This window comes from Marmota monax, unplaced genomic scaffold (genome assembly GCF_021218885.2).
Source record: "Marmota monax isolate L192 unplaced genomic scaffold, Marmota_monax_Labrador192_F-V1.1 WCK01_AAM20220418_F8-fsc00188, whole genome shotgun sequence".
In the NCBI taxonomy this organism is placed as follows: domain Eukaryota; kingdom Metazoa; phylum Chordata; class Mammalia; order Rodentia; family Sciuridae; genus Marmota; species Marmota monax.
In genome coordinates this window covers 173,492-187,911 of record NW_026692655.1, presented here as the reverse complement: position 1 = coordinate 187,911, position 14,420 = coordinate 173,492, and positions in this window count along the sequence as shown.

Sequence of the window (14,420 nt, the reverse complement as noted above, 5' to 3'; positions counted from 1 at the left end):
TAAGTTTGGGGGGCTTTACATCAGGGTGAGAGAGAGAGACCTAGGTTAGCCAGGAGGCAGCCTAGGGGACAATGGGAGGGAGGAGCCACCCAGGGTGAGACGTAGGAGGTGAGTTTAGAGGTGGGGCGTCCCCCAGTCTCTAGTATCATCTACTTGAGAGGACGGTTAGCCCAGTGGGTAGTCACTACTGCTGGGTAAGTGTCGGGCAGGAGCTCAGAGAGGCACTTGGGTGGCCAGCAGGGACTACGTAGGGCAGAAGCTGTAGAGATTAACCCAAGTCCGAAAGGTCTCAGCAGGAACAACTCCCAATCACCCTTGGTGGTTTTTTTCTCAAAACCCAGGACTCAAATAAAAGACCACCTATAGGGGCTGGGGATGTGGCTCAAGCGGTAGCGCGCTCGCCTGGCATGCGTGTGGCCCGGGTTCGACCCTCAGCACCACATACAAACAAAGATGTTGTGTCCGCCAAATACTAAAAAATAAATATTAAAATTCTCTCTCTCTAAAAAAAAAAAAACCCCACCTATAGACTCAGTTGAGAATAGGGGTCAGCCTTAGCTATGAAAGCTGTGGCTGGGGGTGCACCAGACCCCACGGTAACCCTGGGAATGCTAGACATTCAACAGTAACTTCCTGGGATCCATAGGTCGTTTAGGGCGACCAACCAGAGACAGGGGTCTTATCTGGAATGTCTGGTGGTGGGTGCAGAGAGGGCATTCGGCAGAATGGAGGGCCTGGTCCCATGATGGAATCCGCATCCGGGCGGGGATGCTCAGTGACCCTTGAAGAGGGGAGCAGGCACACCAGGGAACCCGATCCTGGGTTTCAGCACCAAAAGAAAAGTGAGAAAGTAAGAGACAGGCAAGCTAGAAATGAAGGACTGAGACCAGGCAGAGATCCACATGAGAGCTTATTTGTCAAAGCTGACAAATTAAGGCCATCTCTCCATAGAGAGGAGAGAGGCCCCGAGATGTTCGGGTGTTCAACTTTTGTGGGGTGGGGGTTTGCAGGTGTAGCTGTGGCACTATGGGATAAACCCAGGTGCTTGCATTGGAGCAGAGTGGGTGAGGAATAGCAAAGGATTGGCTTAGGTCAATGATACCATGGGGCTTTCCAGAGTCTAGGGGTCCTATCCTTCTGGGATTGACTTAGGGCTATGGTACCATGGGGTAGGTCACTAACGGGGATGGGGGAATTTGGGTAAGAGGAAGTACAGAAAGCGAAACTTATCTCCTAAGATGGCTGTTACCATTTAAGATGGCTGCTCAGATGTTACATCAAGACTCTATAGGGACCATGTCTCAAAAATTTTAAAAAACATTTTTAAAGGGTGGGGATATAGCTCAGTGATAAAGTACCCCTGGTTTCACTCCCCAGCATATATATGTGTGTGTACACATATATATTATACAAGTATATATGTATATATTTTTTAAATGTGTATATATTTTTAACATATATATTTAAGTTGACACAAGTAATCATATATACTTATAGGGAAGAATTCTTTTTGAGGTGATGAATATGTTCTAAACTATGGCGATGGTTGCACAACTCTGTTAACATACTAAAAACTGAATTTATATTTTAAATAGTGCATGAATTATACAACCATAAATTTGGAGAGAGAAGGCAGAGTAAATATCTTACTCACCAATGAATCTTATAAGTGTAGCAAATAAAATGCTGTATAAATGAATGAATGAATGAATCAATGGACAGCTTTTTCTCTGCAGTTGACAAAAAACTGTAGTATTTCCAAAGTCTAAAATGAATTCCCTTGATGTGCTTGCTTTGAGCTCCTAGGAACCCATTAGTGTACTAACAAGAAACCTGATAATTCAATAAATAATTCCTGAGGTTGCCAGTCCTGCTCCGGAAGAAGAGAGAAACGCATGGATGATTTCTTCCGGAGACATATGTGGGATTGCAGGGTGAGAGGCAGCCAGGATGTTCTGTCTGGAAAAAGGCCCCTGGAGATCCCATCGTGGTCTGTTTCCACTTGGCAAACCTTGATCCATTTATGTGGGTTATCAAAATGTTTCTGCATTTCCCCCGCTTACCCTGGAGACTTAGAAGGATTTGGGTAGTGAAACTTTCAGAATAAAAGGAACTCCTGAGATTCATGAAATAATTTCTTTGCATAGGACCCAAACATTTCAATAGATGTCAATCCCCTGGCAAGGAAGGAGTGCTTGTTCAAAATGTTGACACCTGGGCCTGGTCCCTGAAGGTTCAGATGCTGTAGGACTAGGTAAGGCCATGGGATCTGCATTTTAAATAAAGTACCTCCAGCAGAAAAAATGGGTTTATTTAGAGGTCTTGGAGACCCTTGAATGCAATTTGATGGTGTCCATACTGTGTTCTAGAATTGCTTAGGGCTCCTTGGAACACTTGGCTGCTGACTTGGTGGAGGGACAGAGGTGCAGATGGGTCTCCCTCAGCACACACCCGCTTCAGCTGCTCCATGTTTACTGTTTGCTACATTGTGAGATTGCACTGTATTGCTTAAAAACCACTAGTTGTGCCCTATCCTCCACATTTCTGTGGAGAAAGCCAGGCTCCAGAGGGGAAAACAGGTTTTCCCAGGGTGGCAGTAACAACAGCACACGGATGGCAGAACAGGACTGACCCCAGGCCTCCTGTCCTCACCCAGGGCCCTTCCCAATAGGAAATGCCAGTGCAGAGAGCACCCATTCACTCCTCCGGTACTTCCCTCTCCACCTCCAGCAAACCCCACAGAGGACAGTCAGGCCTGGGCTGGAGGGAGGGGGACGAGGTACCTGTCTCTGGCACAAAATTGAGGAAGGTGCTGAGAAATTTTTTAAAAATCAAGATAAATAATATATTAAAAAAATCAAAACTAATGCGAAAAAGCCTGATGAAAAAATATCAAAACTTTAAACACAAGCATTGCTGGTTCTTGTTTTTCTTTTGCCACAAGCTCCACTATGGCTTCACCCAATGCTATTATCCATCCTGCCTTTATTTGAGATTTTGGTATTTGGTCGCCATGTGTTTTGATGTTGTTGTTTGTGTTTTACATTTTTTCCTTAAGGACTAACCAAAACTAATTTGGGTTTTACATTTTTTCCTTAAGGACTGTTATTTACCTACATTACTACCTCCCTCCGCTTAGGACTTGCCTTGCCTTGCCTTCTCTAATCTGGGCCCCTTTAAGCAGTTCTTTAGGCAGACACCTGAAAAGTGACTCATGGTCCTCTGAGAATCTTCTCAGATCCTATCACTATTTGACCCGTTTGCACGCTCTCCTGGTGTCATTTCCCGAGTGACCTGACGTGCAGAGGCGTTTGCCATCCGCAGTGGATTTTGTGTTGCTGACCCAGCAACCTTCTCCCTCCTTCTGGCGACGGTGGCCAACTTGGTTGGGGAACACCACCTTCCAGCAGGGGGCTGACCTCAGCCCCCAGGGAGGGAGGCGGGTCTGTGACTCACCTCTGCCAATCAGAGCCTCTCAGCCCTCTCACAGTGATTGGTCCAGGAGCCGTCATGTGACTCCATTACAGCCAATGAGACTCAATTCTGGGGGTTGGGTCTGAACTTTAAGAAACAGAAACTGAGCTTGAGGTGCAAACCACCTCCAGAGGCCTGATCCTTTTTGAGACTGCTTAGGAGGCAGCAGTGTTTTTTTTTTGTTTGTTTGTTTTTGCTGTTGTTGTTGGGTTTTTTTTGTTGTTTGTTTATTTTTTAACCCCAGTGCTGGGGATCAAATCCAGGGCCTCAGGCATGCTAGCCAAGCCCACCACCACTGAACTATACCCCTGCCCCAAACAAACATTGAGCACTAGGTATTGTCGGGTACCATTGCTGAGCACGAGGATACAACTGTGAACAATACTAGGGAACAGCCCCTGCCCTCAGTGAGCTGATAGCCTTCTCAGGGAGGCACACATTAAGTAAATAATTGCACGGGTAATTATTTGATAAGCATAATAAGCACTGGGAAGCAAATGCTGAGGCTGTTATGGAGTGTGTAACATGGGCATCCAAGTCTGTTGACCGACTTGGTAGCTAATCCACTTTATTCACTTGACAGATGTTTTCTTGGTTGAACACTGAGTACTAAGCACTGTGTTAAGTTTGAGTGCTGGTCAGCACAGAGGGACAAGGCCCTGGTCCCATCCTTAAGGTATGCAAAGCATACAGTAAATACACAAACTGAGAGGTGGGAATGTAGCTCATTGGTGGAGTACTTGCCTAGCATGAAGCCTTGGGTTTAATTCTTAGTACCACACATACACATCTGATCAGCTTTATGTTCTATCCTCGAACAGGCCAACACTTGGTTCCATATAACAAAGAAGTGTTTCAATGAATTGAGCAGATACGGTTGTTTTTTAAGAGAGAAAAGAATTGGAGAAATCATAATTAAAAAAAAATAAATAAAAGTGGGTTGATTATTTTGGGTTCTTTCATGGTAATGTAGGGACATAGAAACAGAGCAGTGGTAAAATAACTGATTAGTTAACAACAAGTTATTTCAGGTTGCCTTTTTAAGGTAAGGTTAAAGCAGAGGATACTTCTTTATCATGGCAGTTAAAACTGGTCCTTCTGAGAAAGTTGGCTGTTATCTCCCTAATCTTGATTTCTCTGGAAGGTTAGACAGACAGCTTAGTTTTAGTTTGGTCTGGTTTGTTGGGTTCCAGTGCAAAAGCCTGGTCCAAAAAAAAATGGTTTCCTGTAATTTTTATTTAACAATATCAGCTGTGGAGTTTGGGGATCCTAGGGTATATACAAATTGCTCTCAAAAGTTGTAATTATTTATATTACCACCAGCTGTGAGAGCTAAACTTATCCCATATCCTTCTCAAACTTTAGGTTTGTCCACTTTAAAATATTTTGTCAGTTGAATGAATGTGAAATGGAATAAATATATTTTAATTCTTCATAATTGAAAAATAGGTTTATAATTAGAATAGTATAATTGAAGGGAAGCCAAGGAACAAGAGATGTGTAAGCAAGAAATGAAAGATAGAGACCAGGCAGAGAAACACAAAAAAGTTTATTTTTCAGAACTGACAAATAAAGGCCATCTCTCTGTAGGAGAGAGAGGCAAAACAGGCTTGAGATCTGGGACTTTTATAGGCGAGGCTCAGGAGTCAGAGCCAGGCAGGGCCTAATGCAGGTGGTTAAGGGTTGGGTTGGTAGTGGTGAGCCTTTCTCAGAAACACCCTTGGGTGGGAAAGCAAAACTTTTTCCTTAAAATGGCAGCTGTCACTTAAGATGGCCATCCAGATGCTAAGCAAGGACCATATAATAATGAACTGCTATGTAGTTGTCATCCAATTCAACAATTACCAGCTTCTTACCAATTTTGCTCCCTTTATATCCTTTCCATCATTTTGAACCAAATACCATTTCCTTTGTAAGGAGTTTACTATGTATTTCTAAAAGATAAGGATCCTCCCACGTTTCAAGCTTAACCACAGTATATTATCAAACACTTTCAAAGGTCAAGAATAATTCTTTAATACTAGCAAATATTCAAATCAGAGTTCACATTTCTCCAATTACCCTAATCTTTCTTTTTTTCTCTTTGTAGTGGGGATTGAACCCAAGGGATTTTAACCACTGAGGCATATCCCCAGTCCTTTTTATTTTTATTTTGAGACATCATATGGCTAAGTTGCTTAGGTCCTGGTTAGGTTGCTGAGGCTGGCTTTGAACTTACGATCCTTTTGTGTGTGTGTGTGTGTGTGTGTGTGTGTGTATGTGTGTATGTACTAGGGATTGAACCCAGAGGTACTTTATCACTTTTATTTTTTTTTATTTTAAGAGAAGGTCTCACTAAGTTTGTTAGGGCCTCTCTAAATTGCCAAGATTGCCCTGGAACTTGTGATCCTCAGGCCTCAGCCTCCCAAGCCCCTGGGATTTCAGGCTTGTGCCACAGTGCCTGGGTATCCTAATACTTTTTACACTTGTTTAAATGCGAATATACTTGCTTGGATTAGAATTGTGATTGGTTACTATTTCTTCATTTTCTTTTAATCCATTGATATCCTCCTCCATCTCTCTCTACCCCCAATGTCTTGAAATTTATTGGTTAAATATCGACAGATTTTCTTGTTAGTATTTCCCCAGCTTGGATTTTGCTTCATGCATCCCTGTGGGGTCATTTCATGTGTTCCTCAATGTCTGTGTTTCCTGTAAGGAGGCAAAGAGATCAAGAACAGGGTTGGCAAATTATGCTCTGTCTTCATTTTTTTTTTTAATTTAAATAGGATTTTATTAGGATGTAGTTACATCCATTTGTTTAGCCTTTTTCTAGAGCTACATTTTTGTGGTCAAATATCAGAATTGAATTGTGACCAGATAAGCAGCAAGGTTTAAGGTCTTTATTACTTATCCCTAGAAGGTTTGTCGGCCTCTGCTCTAAAGGCTTGATCACATTCATGCAAGGTTTGGGGGTATGATTTCTTCCTATTTAATTGTGTCGATTCCATCAGAACGCTCATGTTGTCTGACTGTTGTTCTTTCAGTCATATCATCAGGTCAATTAATTCATGGTACAAAATGGTGATATCCTGAATTCCTCCTTCATTCCTTTTCCGTTTTCCTCCCTGGGATGCTATGTAGAGAGAAATTTCCTCTCATCTGTCTCTGAGGCTCAGTTCTACAGGAAAGACAGAACGAGTGCTTGATTGTTTCTCTTTAACAGTTTTCAAAATAATGAGTTGATTTGCTAACATCTGCCAAAGATTATTGCTGAGGTGTTTTACTTATTTAAATAATATCATTATGGGCCAGGTGCCCTGGAGCACACCTGTAATCCTAGTGGCTCAGGAGGCTGAGGAAGGGGGATCTCAAGTTCAAAGCCAGTCTCAGCAATGGTGAGGTGCTAAGCAATTCAGTGAGACCCTGTCTCTAAATCAAATATAAAATAGGGCTGAGGATGTGGTTCAGTGATTGAGTGTCCCTGAATTCAGTACCCAGTTGTGCCCCCCGCAAAAAATCATTTGATGTTTATCAATCCTCTGCAATTATTTTCATTATGGAGCCTCCATTTTTTTTTTACTTTGATCAAGGATAGTGTCTTCCAGTTTCTTTGACAAGACTTCCTTGATTTGTGATGCTAGAAATTATCCTCAGTACATATTGTACATTTTATGCCCAGAATCGGCTCTTTATCTTTTCAAGGATGCCATTTCCTTTCAGTGGAAAATAGTATTTAGAAACCATAGTCTAGGCACTAGTGGTGCTCACTGTTCACTAAAGGTCTGGCCATGTTTTTAACCTAAAAACAGTTGACAGAATGAGAAAATGTAGTTAACTAGTTTATTTTCAGATCAGATACATCAAAAGTGCATACTGAAACTTAGGAATTTTTTGAAACAAATCCAGAATCCTGGGCAGGGGATATAGCTCGTGATGGAGTGCTTCCCTAGCACACAGGAGGAGGGTTTGATCCCCAGCATCCTCAAAAAGAAGAAATAGAAAAGAAGATCCAGAATTATGGGTTTTTATGTAACCCCTTCTGTCTTTCATCTGCATCTCCTTCCTGGCCCTCGGCAACGCCAACATGATTCTCTTGCTTTGTGTCACACTACTGTCAAGCAGTCTCAATAATGTCAAAGTCACCAATAACTATGGGATGGTTAAACACAGTCAGACTCTTTTGAAAAATCAGAATAGGACCTTCTGCAAATGAAGGTGGAAAGGAACCCAGTAGGAAGGGTCTGTGCTGACCCACGTCACTCCCTGGCAGTTTGCATTACCGCTGGAACTTTTCATTCTAAATTCCGATGGTCAGGACTTTGTTCTTCAGTGTGACAGACTTTTAAAGTTAGAGTCCTTGCAGTCTGGGAGTTTCCACATGTCTACAGAGTGGAAGAGGTACAAGGTTATAGCAGTGGAGGCCATCAGAATGACAGGCTGGTGACCCAAGCCAACTCTAGGCTTCTGTTTCCCCCCATGATATACATCAGGATAAAGAAAGGAAGGAGAGAATCTTGCACAAGTTAAGTCACCTCTCTGAATCATTTCCTTTTTTTTTTTTTTAAGTTGTTGATGGGCCTTTAAATATTTCTTTATATGAGGTGCTGAGAATCGAACCCAGGAAGTCACACACGCTAGGAAAGCTCTCTACCAGCTCTCTACAAGCTCTCTACCCCCGACCTCTCATTTCCTTTGTTGTTGTTGTTGTTTTTGGTACCAAGGATTGAATTCAGGGGTACTCAATCACTGAACCACACCCCCAGCCCTATTTTGTATTTTATTTAGAGACAGGGTCTCACTGAGTTGCATAGCACCTCACTTTTGCTGAGGCTGACTATGAACTCCGGATCCTCCTGTCTCAGCCTCCGGAGCCACTAGGATTATAAGTGAGCGCCACTGGCTTTGAGTCATTTCGTTTTACATTAAAAAAGGGAGCACAGGAATTGGATTATATTGCCCAAAGCAGCTTTTTTTCTATTCTCCAAACACATCTGCCCCAGGGCCTTTGCAATTGTGGTTTACTAGGCCTGGAATTCTCTTGCTCCGGCTCTTTCATCATTCAAGTCTTGAGTTTAATATTACTTCCTTAGAGAAGGCCTCCCTGACCACATAATCAGAATATTCCCTTATTACATCAGTCTTTTTTTTGGCAGTGCTGGGGGTGGAAGCCATGGCCACATGCATACTAGGCAAGCATGTTAGCACCAAGCTACATCCCCAGCCCTATTCTTCATGGTGGTATTACCTATCTAATCCATTTGACTTGTTTTTATTTATATCCCTTCTTTTCAGAATGTCAATTTGGCAAGAGTAGGGTCCTTGACTTTCTTTTTCTCTGATGTAATCCCAAGAACTAAAACAGTGGCTGGTGCCTAATGACTGCTGAATAGCAATGGCTGTTGAATGAATGCATGCCTAAATGAGCGAATGACAAAGTCATCTCCAAAATCCTCTTTAGTTTAAGGATATGCCAAGGATATGCTCTTAATATAGTGAGTGCAGACTCACAGACATGACAGTTCAAAGTTACAGGTGAGAAAATTGAGGCAGCCAGTGACTGCCCAGATCCTCTCTGTGGGTTTTTTGCTGTTTTGTTTTGTTTGGTGCCAAGGATTGAACCCAGGGGCGCATAACACTGAGACACATCCCAGCCCTTTTAAAATATTTTATTTAGAGACAGGGTCTCCACCGAGTTGCTTTGGGCCTCGCTAAATAGTCGAGGCTGACTTTGAACCCACGATTCTCTTGCCTCAGCCTCCTGAGCTGCTGGGATTACAGGCATGCACCACCACGCCCAGCTCCTCACTCTGCTCGCATCCTGCACTCCACCGTCCACTTGCTTCCAAGAGCTGTGGGAACTAGACGAGTCCCTTACCCCTCCGGGGACTCTAGTTTGCCATCAAAAGAGAAGACAGCCAAATAGCTCTGGTCTAGGGTTACCGTGAGATCAGGCGAGCTGACCAGTTCCAAGCACCTGCAGAGGGCTAGCGGGTTCTACACCCGAGGTCCTTCCCTGGGGAGCTGAGGGGGCGGGGTGCGGAAGGAGCCCAGCCCCGGGGCTGGGGGAGGGGGCGGGGCCAGCTGGTTGTTTACTCACCTGGGTCCCTGCTCTGCCCCCGGCCAGCTCAGGTTGGGGCGGGGGGAGGTGCTCAGCCAATGAGCTGCAGCAGCTCTCTTAAAGGCACCCTGCAGAGCAGCTGGAGGAAAACCAGCTTGGTAACCCTAGAGCCCCTGGGCCAGGAGGCAGCTGGGCGGTCTGGACAGTAGCTAAGCCCTCTGTGGCCACACTGCGACCCCCACGGCCTGGTCACTCCCGTCCTGAAAGATACTTTCTTCAGGGAGCTCTCCCACGTCTAGCTGCCCTGGCAGACTCCCAGGGAGGAAAGACAGCATGGCCTTGGCAGCTGCCCCCAGGAAGGCGCCCACAGGTGACAGGAAGAAGCCATTTCCCCATCCTGACCCGGTTCAGCAACCCTGGTGAGTCCGGACCCTCTGGGCTTCTTGAACCTGGTGGTGGCGGGGTGTGGTGGAAAGATGCCTTCCCTGAGGGGGAGAAACCTTGGCTGTTGCTTCTGGCCCTGCTGTGTGACCTTGATCCAGTCACTCCAGTTCTCTGAGCCCTTGGGTTTTCCCATCGGGGATAACGAGGAGCTCGAATTCTCACGTCCGCTTTCCTTTTAAAGAGTTTTCTCCTGTCACACCCCCTGTTTTGAATGGTGTTTGCCTGCCAAGTCGTACCTGTTGCATAATAGAGCCGTTAATTGATTTTCCCCTTCTCGGTTCACTGTGGCCCTCTGGTAGCCAATCAGTGTTCTCTGGTCAGCGAGATCAAACCGCTGAGCTGATGCAAGTTTAGCCCAAAGCAGAGAAATGTGGTGTTTTTAGTGCGTCTGTGAGATCTTATCGGGAGTCAGTATTTGGTTTGCATTTGACCTTCCGAAATCTGAGAAATAGAGCACTTGTGAGTAATGCTCAGAGAATGGGGACCCCAGATGGGAAACCCCTATATGTTGCCTGCTCAGGGTTTGGGGGACCACAGGCAGAAATACTGCCTTCACACCCCAAGCTCCGCTTTAGTCTCCACGATGCTGCCTCAAGAGGAAGATGTTTTTTGTTTATTTTGTTTTCTTGTTTTGGGTAAATGGGTGACCTTGATCAAGTCGACCTCTGAGCCACATCCTCAGCTCTATTTGTATCTTATTTAGAGACAGGGTCTCACTGAGCTGCTTAGAGCCTCTCTGTTGCTGAGGCTGGCTTTGATCCTCCTGCCTCAGCCTCCCCTGTGGCTGGGATTTCAGGCACGTGCACCACCGGGCAGGAGATCAGTTGTTAAAGTGAAGTCCTTGAACTTTTAAACTTGCTATGTGTAACCGAACTGTTCCCACGCTGGGTTCACCCCAGCCCTGCAGGAGGCTGGGCATTCCTGGATGGGGGAACTGAAGGCTCCCTCCGGCTTCTGCTAGAGTGTGGCCCTGAGGATACAGGAACAGGTAGACGTGCGTGTGCTGCCTGCAGACCAGGGATACGAGGGAGGCTCCGCCGGACTGGGAATCGGGATTCAGGGCTGAGGTCTGGAGCTCTTGGACCTCAAGCAGGTTGCCCAACCTCTCTGCGATATGAGAATTGTAATCTTGGCAATGATCTTTGTGATAATAATTATTATCTGAAATAATTACTAATAATTACATGATAAAAAATTCGTCTGATGGCCATGGAACTGTGGCTTGGCTGCTCGTTGTTTAAATCCTTGTTTGTTTTTTTTTTTAATGCCATTTATAGTTTTTTTTTTTTTTTTTTTGGTATCAGAGATTGAACTCAAGTGCACTCACCACTGAGCCACATCCCCGGCCCTATTTTGTATTTTATTTAGAGACAGGGTCTCACTGAGTTGCTTAGGACCTCACAGTTGCTGAAGCTGGCTTTGAACTCTGAATCCTCCCCCCTTAGCCTCCGTAGGACCCAGCTCTATAGGTACTTTAATTTTTTTTTTTTTAGTTATAGATGGACTCAACATCTTTATTTTTATGTGGTGCTGAGGACTGAACCCCGTGCCTCACACGTGTGAGGCAGGCGCTCTACCACTGAGCTAGTGCCCCAGCCCCCTCTATAGGTGCTTTTAAAATGTAAAACTGTGGGGCGGGGGTTGTGGCCCAGTGGTAGAGCGCTCCCCTAGCATGCATGGGGCACTGGGTTCGATCCTTAGCACCACATAAAAATAAAGATATTGTGTCCACCTAAAACTAAAAAATAAATTTAAAAAAAATGTATGAACAAAAAGAATGGGAAAGGTAGCTCCCCAAGTCATGGTACGTTCCCATGAGTATTGGGACAGACACCGGGTGCCTGCAGATGGCCCTGGTGTTGGAGGCAGTGCAGTTCAGAGGTTAGAACAGGCCCTTTGAGTCGGATGCTCTCAGGTTCAGGGAGACCTGCTGGTGAACTTGGGTGTGAGTCATTCTCCTCAAAGCCCCTTCTCCTCAGTCACTTGAGCTGACTGCCTGCCTGTCCTCCCCTGCATTGCGGGGAGTTCTGGATTATGGCAGCTCCTTCCCTCTCAGGGAAGGCGATGGGGAATGGGATGGCGACGGGGAATGGGATGGCATGAAAGCCAGAACAGTGCCCAGGAACAGGGAACCTAATAATTATTATCTGTAATAATTACTAATTTTGGGGGCACACCATGTGTTTGAGTATTGTGTATGTGGACACACATGTGCACATGATCACACGAAATTTAAAAATCCTCAGACCCCTGAAGGGTCGTGTTAGCCCGTCCCCTGCTCTGAGACTAGCCTCTTTTCTAACTCACACTGGAAAATTGCAGCTGCACCCCAGGGAAGGCACCTAAACAATTTTCCTTAGTAACCAGACTTGGCATCTCAAGACCCTCCCAGGGGGATGCAGAGTGTGTGTGAGTGCCTCGAGCACCTGCGTGACAGTTCCAGGTACACCGAGTACCCAAACCTTGGAGGAAAATAGGTTTGAGCTGGATGGACTGAGTGCAGTGGGGGCTGGGTTTCCTCCCATCACTGAGGCATAAAGGCACCTACAGGAGCAGCTATGTCAGGAAGCACTTACTGTGTGCTAACAGTTGTGCTGAGTGTGTGAAGCTCATCGTAGCATTTAATCCTCACAGTGGCCAGTGCATTATTCCATTTGACAGGTGAGAGCACTGAGGCTCAGAGCTACAGATCTTGAAACTGGGGGTGGGACTCAGTGGTAGAGTGCATGCTCAGCACGTCCGAGGCCCTGGGTTCCACCTCCAGCACCAAAGAGGAAATAAAGAAAAGCTACCGATTTTAAACAAGCTCATGCAGACAACAGATGGCTGATGGGCAACTCAGATCTTTGTCTATCTAAATCCATGGCCAGGGCTCTTTTCCATTCCACCAGAAGTTGTAAATCGAGCTAAATACTGCAGTCCTCAGGTATGTTTTGTCCAACCTATAGAATTTTTTTTTTTGATTGTTGCTTGTCTTTAATATTTTAAGATTTTTAAATGCCAGTGTTCAAATATGGAATTATTTAATATAAAAACCTAGTTTCTAACTTCTTTTAAAGTCAGAAATAAAAGTTGGGTCTCTAATAATGTAAAACTGTATGAACAAAAAGAATGGGAAAGGTAGCTCCCAAGTCATTAAATAATAGGGCTGGGGATGTGGCTCAGTGATCGAGTGCCCCTGAGTTCAATCCCTGGCACCAAAATAAATAAATAAATAAGTAGGGCTGGGGATGCAACTCAATGGTAGAGTGCTTGCCTATCATGTGTGAGGCCCTGGGTTCCATTCCCTAGTACCTTAAAACAAACAAAAAAATAACCAGAAGGAAGACCTGGCCCTCTAGTCTGTATTCTCATATGCTAACGATCAACTGGAACTGGTTGTTAGTTGCTTCTGTAAATAGAACCTTCCATCTCTAGTTTGCCATAGTCCCTACCACTCCCTATAACCACCTAGTCCACATTTTCATGTGTGATGCCAGCCTGACCCCACCAGCCTGTGGTCATTCAACCTCTACATGGCACTCTAACACCTGCCATCCCCCCCAACCCCCACTGGCCCTAGTCCTAATGCTGGCTTGAACTAGCTGTGACAGGAAATAAGTAACAATGGCACCTATCTGGCCTTCAGTTGTAACTTGGGCTAGCTATGCTCTGAAATAACTCCAAAAGTGTCTTTTTTTGCATGGCTTACAGAGAAGTCCCAAGTTCCCGTCACATCCAATATCTTGGCCATCTGACTGTGTGTGATCTGAGTCTGTGTAAATAATACCAGGAGTGTTGCTATCCTTTGCATTGCACACTGGATGGTCCTTGTGACACAGGACACCTGGGAACAAGTAGGGCCTGGTGGCACCAATTCTGGGAGGATTCCAATTCCCAACCCTTTGATCAAAGACTTCCATCTGCCTCCTGTCATCTGTTGCAAGAGGCCCGGTGGAACGGGGAGGATTTGGAGTGTCCTATGCTGACACTGCTTTTGCTGTAGGGTACACGAGAGAGAATATATAGCCCAGCTGAGAACATTCTCCCTTAGCTACACACGTACACACGCCTGCACCTGCCTATGGGTCAGAGATAGCCTTCCTCATGGGGCTTCACATCTACCCAGGATCTTACTGGGGCTTCTGAGATCAGATCGTTAGAGTCACAGAGTATGGGAGATGGAAATGTGGGTGATGCCTTGGACATAGATCACCTAAAACAGCAAGAGCAAATGGGTTTCACTTGCTGTTTTCCATCTGTCGGTATGTGGAAAAGGTGCCTGAAGCTCCCCATGGGCATCAGACCCCCAGATCTATCAGCAGTGCCTGCTATGGACCTGGCAAGGCGGGGGAGAGCAGCACTAATGCCAGAAATCCGCAATCCTGGCACCCGCCAACCTCCTCCTCGTTAAACAGATGAGAAAACTGGTCTGGGAAGGGGAGACAACTGGTTCAGAGTCCTGCAGCGAGGCAGAGGCAGA